The sequence below is a fragment of the Amblyomma americanum genome, chromosome 4 (genome assembly GCF_052857255.1).
Source record: "Amblyomma americanum isolate KBUSLIRL-KWMA chromosome 4, ASM5285725v1, whole genome shotgun sequence".
In the NCBI taxonomy this organism is placed as follows: domain Eukaryota; kingdom Metazoa; phylum Arthropoda; class Arachnida; order Ixodida; family Ixodidae; genus Amblyomma; species Amblyomma americanum.
In genome coordinates, this window is record NC_135500.1 from 90,342,787 (window position 1) to 90,349,888 (window position 7,102).

At 46.6% G+C, this 7,102-nt stretch overlaps 1 pseudogene; it reads right to left on the reverse strand.

Annotated features, from left to right (window-relative positions):
- Positions 1–406: 406 nt before the first annotated feature.
- On the reverse strand, positions 407–3,293 carry LOC144129661 (uncharacterized; annotated as a pseudogene).
- Positions 3,294–7,102: the final 3,809 nt, after the last annotated feature.

Consider the following 7,102-nt stretch of genomic DNA (forward strand, 5'->3'; position numbering starts at 1 on the left):
CGAAAGCAGTAGTAGTGCACTAACAAGCACAGGTGTGTAAGGAGTGGAAATAAATAGCTTTCATTCTAATGGCTCTTTGCTGTTACATACAGTGCACTTTTTGTCACTTCAAACAGTAGAACTATAGACTAAATACAAATTTATGAATGAGCACAGCAGTATGCTATGTAAGAGACCTTTGTTTGCAGGAAAAAATTTGTTTTCTTTACACATATTTACTGGAGATTTGGCAGGCTGGTTGGTTCTGCATGGTGAATATACAGCGCAAGGCACAAAACAAGGAACAGGAACAGTGAAAGACATGCACGGGCGACCGTGTGTGTCTTTCACTGTTCCTGTCCCTTGCCTTGTGCCTTGCGCTGTATATTCACATTGCGTACATCACAACTGCTCCAAACTTCCTGTTCTACCCATCCTCCTCGGATAATCCGAATGCATGCTTAAATAGCTTCATTTTTTCTTCGTGCCGTGAAGCCCTTTCTTTTCTTAGCTGTTCTTTGAGTTCTTTTCATTCTTCATGCCGCACACGCGTCTGCTCTTCACGAGCAGTCTTCTGTTGTTCTTTTCTGTTTTGCAGCCGCTCCATTTCTTCAAAAAAAATCTTCATCTCTTGAGCTCATGCACTTGATGCTCGTGCAGTTTTTCCGTTTCCTTGGCCCTCGGAAGAACCTGCAGAGGAATGAGGCGTGATCGACTGTGAGTCCTCAAACACACTGGCGGGATCACTGGAAGGGCCAGCAATGTCTCCTTCGGCTGAGTATGTTGCTGTACTGGAGGGGGGTGTTTGTCTTGCCTTCTTCGATAATACACCGTAGCTATCGCGCAGCTCTGCTAGTTGCAAGCTGTCATCAAGCCAGCGTATTTTTTCTATTTCATCTTCAAAAGGCACAGGCGTTGGCGAGTTGCCCGACCTATTGTTCTGCGCAGTTGCGCTCCTCTTCCTCTTCATTACGGTCTTGTACCGAGTAATACATTGCTGGGCTGTCCTCTCCACTCCAAGAGTTTCCTTTATATTTTCCGCAATTTTTAAAAACATTTCTTTTTTGTTACGAAACTTCTTCATTGGCCCAACGCGTGATAAATATTGTTCGTAATAGTCGAGCAGTAGCTTCGTTTCCCCTGCCGTCCACTCACAGCCATGGCCTGCAAACATGAAAAACACAGGAGTATAGTTTTTGTGTGGTATACATTGCAGTTCCTCCATAAAGTCAGCAATAAAATTCCAATAAGGTAGGGCACCAGGCAGGGAGACACAATCTCATCAATGCTATTCACCGCCTGTTTACAGGAGGTATTTCGAGGCCTGGATTGAGGAACAGTTGGGGATAACAATTAATGGAACATGCCTAAGTAATTGCAACTCGCTGATGACATTTCCAAGTCAATCAGGAGATGAACTGCAAAGCATGATTAATTAGTTAGACATGCAGAGCAGAAAGGTACGTTTTAAAAATAGCCTGCAGAAAACCAAGGTAATGTTCAACAGTCTCGCAAGATAGCAGCAGTTTGCAATTGGTAGCGAGGCACCGGAAGGGGAGGTCTACCTAAGACAGGTAGTGACCGCTAATCAGGATCATGAGGGGGAAATAACTATAAGAATGGGGTGGAGGACATATGGCAGGTTCTCTCAGATGATTAATGGCAGTTTACCAATATTTCTCAAGAGAGAAGTATCCGACACCTGTGTCTTACCAGTACTCACCTATGGGGCATAATTGTCGATGCTAAGGAAAGGGTTCAGCTTATGTTAAGGACAACACAGCGAGCCATGGAAAGAAAAATGCTAGGTGTAACGTTAAGAGACCAGAAGCGGGCAGAGTGCGTGGGGGATCAGACACGGGTTAATGACATCGTAGTCGAAATCAAGAGGAAGAAATGGGCTTGGGCAGGGCATGCAATGCGAAGGGAAGATAACCGCTGGTCCTGAAGGGTAACGGAGTGGATTCAAAGAGAACGGAAGCGCAGTGGGGGGCAGCAGAAGGTTAGGTGGGCGGATGAGAATAATAGCTTGAATACGGTGGCCGCAGCTGGTAAAGAACATGGTTAATTGAACAGAAATGGGAGAGGCCTTTGCCCTGCAGTGGGCTATAGCCAGGCTGATGATGAAGATCCATCAAGGCACTCACTTACCACGGCAATGAGGTTTTGAGCCTTGAGATTGTTCTGCCAAACAAAAGAAGAATATGTACGAATCATGAATTCAAATGACATAATTACGAAGAACTAGATATGCATAAACATGTGCATGTAGTAAAATGCTATCTGCATAGTTTACTGCCACTTGAAGTCTTCAGCAATACATTGCACTTCAATCACCAGAGTATTTATTGCTCGCAACGAGAGGATAATCTCACCTTGACTAGGTGCTGCCCCAACCTGGCGGTCCGAGTCCGTAGAACAAACGCCAGATAGGTCTGAAATGCAATAATGTTCGAAATCAGTCAACGTGATGTCCAATTATATAATCTTAATTTCGCTGCAGCGTTACCCGACATTGTTCAAACGCTTCGTTACGCGGCTCACAGCTGCCTCCTTGCAGAGCGTACTGTGGTACAGCTCGCTGCAAGTGCAGGTTCTGCTTACCAAAATGCAGCCTGTATTATCCCTAACTTGTTTATTGAATACTTTGTCCCGCAATATAGAGGCGGTGGAGTGGAAAATACGAGCAGAACAGCGGGGCCCAACTATTGACTCAACTCGTGAGAATCACATGGATAGAAACGGTCGTCCTCGTGCTTTCCACGCTAATTAGAACTAATCAGTTCGTGAGTGATGAATGCTGATATTAAAAAGAAACTGCTTTTTACCCGCCGCGGTGGCTCAGTGGTTAGGGCGCTCGACTACTGATCCGGAGTTCCCGGGTTCGAACCCGACCGCGGCGGCTGCGTTTCAATGGAGGAAAAACGCTAAGGCGCCCGTGTGCAGTGCGATGCCAGTGCACGTTAAAGATCCCCAGGTGGTCGAAATGATTCCGGAGCCCTCCACTACGGCACCTATTCCTTTCTTCTTTCAGTCCCTCCTTTATCCTTCCCTTACGGCGCGGTTCAGGTGTTCAACGATATATGAGACAGATAATGCGCCATTTCCTTTCCCCTAAAACCAATTATTATTATTGTGGTCGATACTCGTGACGTGTAGCGAGAAAATGCCAGGCCTTTTGCCGATAAACAACTGCAGCGGCGACTCCACGTTCGCAACTGCTCCGTGTTTACATCTGTGAGAGCCAGCGCAAATAGACCGTAAAATTAGTAAAATGAACACATACCTTGCGTTTCCGGCACTCCGAACATCATGCTGTGCACTAGTTGTCGAACTGTTGGGCTCGCATCGAAAGAAAATTGGCTGGCGCGATTCGTCATTTCGGAGCGCAATAACGTGCGACGCACGTGGGAAAGGCAGGCAAAAAACAAACCGCGCATGGAATGCTGGGATCATCCGGATCCCAGCATGGAATGCTGGGAGTATCCGGATCCGGTCTCCTTTAGCGCCCTCTTCAGGGCTTTCTTTGCACCAAATGCTCCCGAGGGAGCACCCGCATTCCATTCGCAAAATGGGAGGTAGCGATCTCCAGTGGAGCTACGCGCTCCGTACGTGATCCGAAGGAGCGCTCCCGATCTGCCATTGGAATTCAACATAAGTTTTTTGGGATGTGGTACTGCACAGAACTGCAGTCTTTGACTGCTACGACCACAGAAATCTAGACACTACATCAGACCATTGCAGTCTGATATTGAAGTATATAAGGGTTGACCGTTTCGGTTACCCCCCCCCCCCCCCGCCAAGAAAAAAACAATAAATGTACCTCGAATTAATTTTTATAAATTTCATGTAAAAGAAAATTTTCAGTATTATTGCAAGCAGCGAATTGCTATGGGGCAGTGTTGAGTACGATATACACTCAAGATGAAAATTTTGTAAGCGGGGAAGCTGGAGCGTGATGAGACGCAGGTGTTGAATAAGCAGCACGGTTTTGCGATTGTATGCATTGTGTCGCTAGCTTGCACGAGTATGCAAACTGGTGAACACCACCTCCTTGCCATTTATAAGCTAAAGACTGTTTCTTCAGCTTGTCACCTGCTTAGACCTGTTCGGTGCTTAAGTAGTTTTATCAACTTGATAAAGCCGCATTAAAGAGATCATATGAAGTTCAAGGCAGTTTTGACACCAAGAACCGTTGGCTGAAAGCAGCAGGTGTCCCGACGAGACTGCTATCCTGTGTTGCAGAAGGGATTCTGCAAGCACTTAGAGGCAGAAAATATGTCACAACCACATCAGAATAAAGGAAGCCGTACGCGGTCATTCCTTGGATTAATGGCACTTCCCACAGGCTCAAAAAGGGAGAAGCAAGAGCTGGTGAAAAAGTGCTTATGTCAGCACCCAACAAGTTAAGAAGCCTGGGCGCCAAACTCAACAGCGAGCAAAAAAAAATCAATTCAAAACAAAAATACCGGAAAAACGTGAAATGTGTGAAAAGCGGGGTTTATGAAATACCTCTGTCATGCGGACGCACATACATTTGTCAAACAGGGCGCTGTTTGAATATACAGCTTCGACAGCACAAAAGATCCCTAAAGAGCGCCATCAGCAGTGAACTATCAAAACATTGCCGAGAGCATGAATGCGCTGCGCAGCTTATCAACACAATGGTCATCCCGTCATATTCTGAACAACGAATCAGGGAGATTGAAGAAGCCTTCAACATCCGACCAAAGAGCGAAGTATCTGTCTGCATACTTTCAATAGCGCTTCGTGACAGAGAAATTGATTATCTGCGTGCGATGTCGTAGTACTTCACCGCGTGTACATATTGTGCATTTTTGATGATTTTTTCTTTTCCTTCTTATACGAGCGGATGTGTATATTCGACGAACGTGCATTAAAAATCTCGTTATTCAGTGTCGTGTCCCGCATCTCTCTTTTTTGTTTCGTGCCGCGCTGCTCCCGTCACAAGATCATGCACCAACCAGCATAAATTTTCACCTTGTTAAAACACATTTCATGTAAACAGGTAAGTCTGAATGGCCTAGCCAGCAAGCATTCACGCGAGTGGACAGACGTATTACACCACCTGTAACGTAAGCATGTGCCTTAAATTTGGCACATATGTGCGCTTAGATGCCTGAAGTCTGCATGAAAAAGAAGAAATAATTTTATTGAGCCAGAGCCAAGAAATCTAGCACTAACCTTTTGGGGCCGTCCCTGGGACGCACAATTTTTTGGACAAGGCTGGTTGTGGGGACGTTTTTTGGATGTCTTCGGGAAAAATGAGAACCTCCCGGGGAAGTTCCAAATGTCCTGATGGGATATTTCAGGGAGATTTTGAGGAGGTTTTGTGTTTGTTGGGAGGCTACGTAAGAAGGGCTTCCCACTTATCGGCATGGGGCCGGGCCGCGACTTCGGAGGTATCGGTGGCGGATGTTTGTATGCGCCGACAATGGCGGCCGCGTTTTCCAGTGCGCGCCGCATTCTTGGGGTAAAGCCATCCCCGAGCATTTGCTGGGGTAGGCGCCGAGAGCTGGCGTTTGCTGAGCTCACTTCGTTGCATGGAACCAGAAGTCTAGCGGCAAGGCACGACTCATCTCCGTGTCCGACCGCAGAGGGTGACGAGAGCGTACGGCTACAACTGCTCGTGACGCTTGCCTCATCCTGAAAAGGCTCTCTCCGGCTCAGGGCCGGTCTCGAGTGGAGCGCGCGCTTTTCTTCTTACGGTCTTCGCAAAGGGGTCTGTTTCCGCCTCCCGCCGCACCTCGGTGGGGTCACCACTGTCCTGGCGGGAGTCTGCCTTGCTCAGCTCTGATTTGGCGACCCAACGTAAGCTGATATCCCAACCAAGAACAACAGCGGTGGACATTCAGGTCCTGAAATAAGGACTCCATCCAAAATCTCTATTTTCTCCTCTATCATCATCATCATCATCAGCCTTACTACACCCACTGCAGGGCAAAGGCCTCTCCCATGTCTCTCCAATTAACCCTATCCTTTGCCAGCTGCATCCACCCTTTGCCTGCAAACTTCTTAATCTCATCCGCCCATCTAACCTTCTGCCGCCCCCTGCTACGATTACTTTCTCTTGGAATCCACTCCGTTACCCTTAAGGACCAGCGGTTATCTTGCCTTCGCATTACATGCCCTGTCCAAGCCCATTTCTTTCTCTTGATTTCGACTAGGATGTCATTAACCCGTGTTTGTTCCCTCACCCACTCTGCCCGCTTCCGATCCCTTAACGTTACACCTATCATTTTTCTTTCCATGGCTCGCTGCGTTGTCCTTAACTTAAGCTGAACTCTTTTCGTTAGCCTCCACGTTTCTGCCTCGTAGGTGAGTACCGGTAAGATTATGCTGTTGTACACTTTCCTCTTGAGGAAAATTGGTAAACTGCCACTCATGATCTGCGAGAATTTGCCATATGCGCTCCACCCCATTCTTATCCTTCTAGTTATCTCCCTCTCATGATCCTGATCAGCTGTCACTACCTGCCCTAAGTAGACGTATTCCGGCACAATTTCTAGGCTCTCGCTACCAATTGTGAACTGTTGTTCCCTTGATAGGCTGTTGAACATTACCTTGGTTTTCTGCATGTTAATTTTTAGACCCATCGATCTGCTCTGCCTGTCTTACTCGTTGATCATGATTTGCAGTTCACCTCCTGAGTGACTCAGCAAGGCAATGTCATCAGCAAATCTCAGATTATTTAGGTATTCTCCATTTATTCTTATTCCCAACTGTTCCCAATTCAGGCCTCGAAATACCTCCTGCAAACATGCGGTGAACAGCATTGGCGAGATCGTGTCTCCTTGCCTGACGCCCTTCCTTATTGGAATTTTATTGCTGACTTTATGGAGGACTATAGTAGCTGTGCAGTTTCTATATATATCGTCCAGTATTTTGACATAAGGCTCTTCTACCCCCTGATTACGCAATGCCTGTATGACTGCTGAGGTTTCCACTGAGTCGAATGCTCTCTCGTTATCAATGAAAGCTATATATAGAGGTTGGTTATATTCTGCGCATTTCTCTATCACCTGATTGATAGTGTGAATATGATCTATTGTGGAATATCCTTTACGAAAGCCTGCCTGATCATTTGGTTGATTAAAGTCTA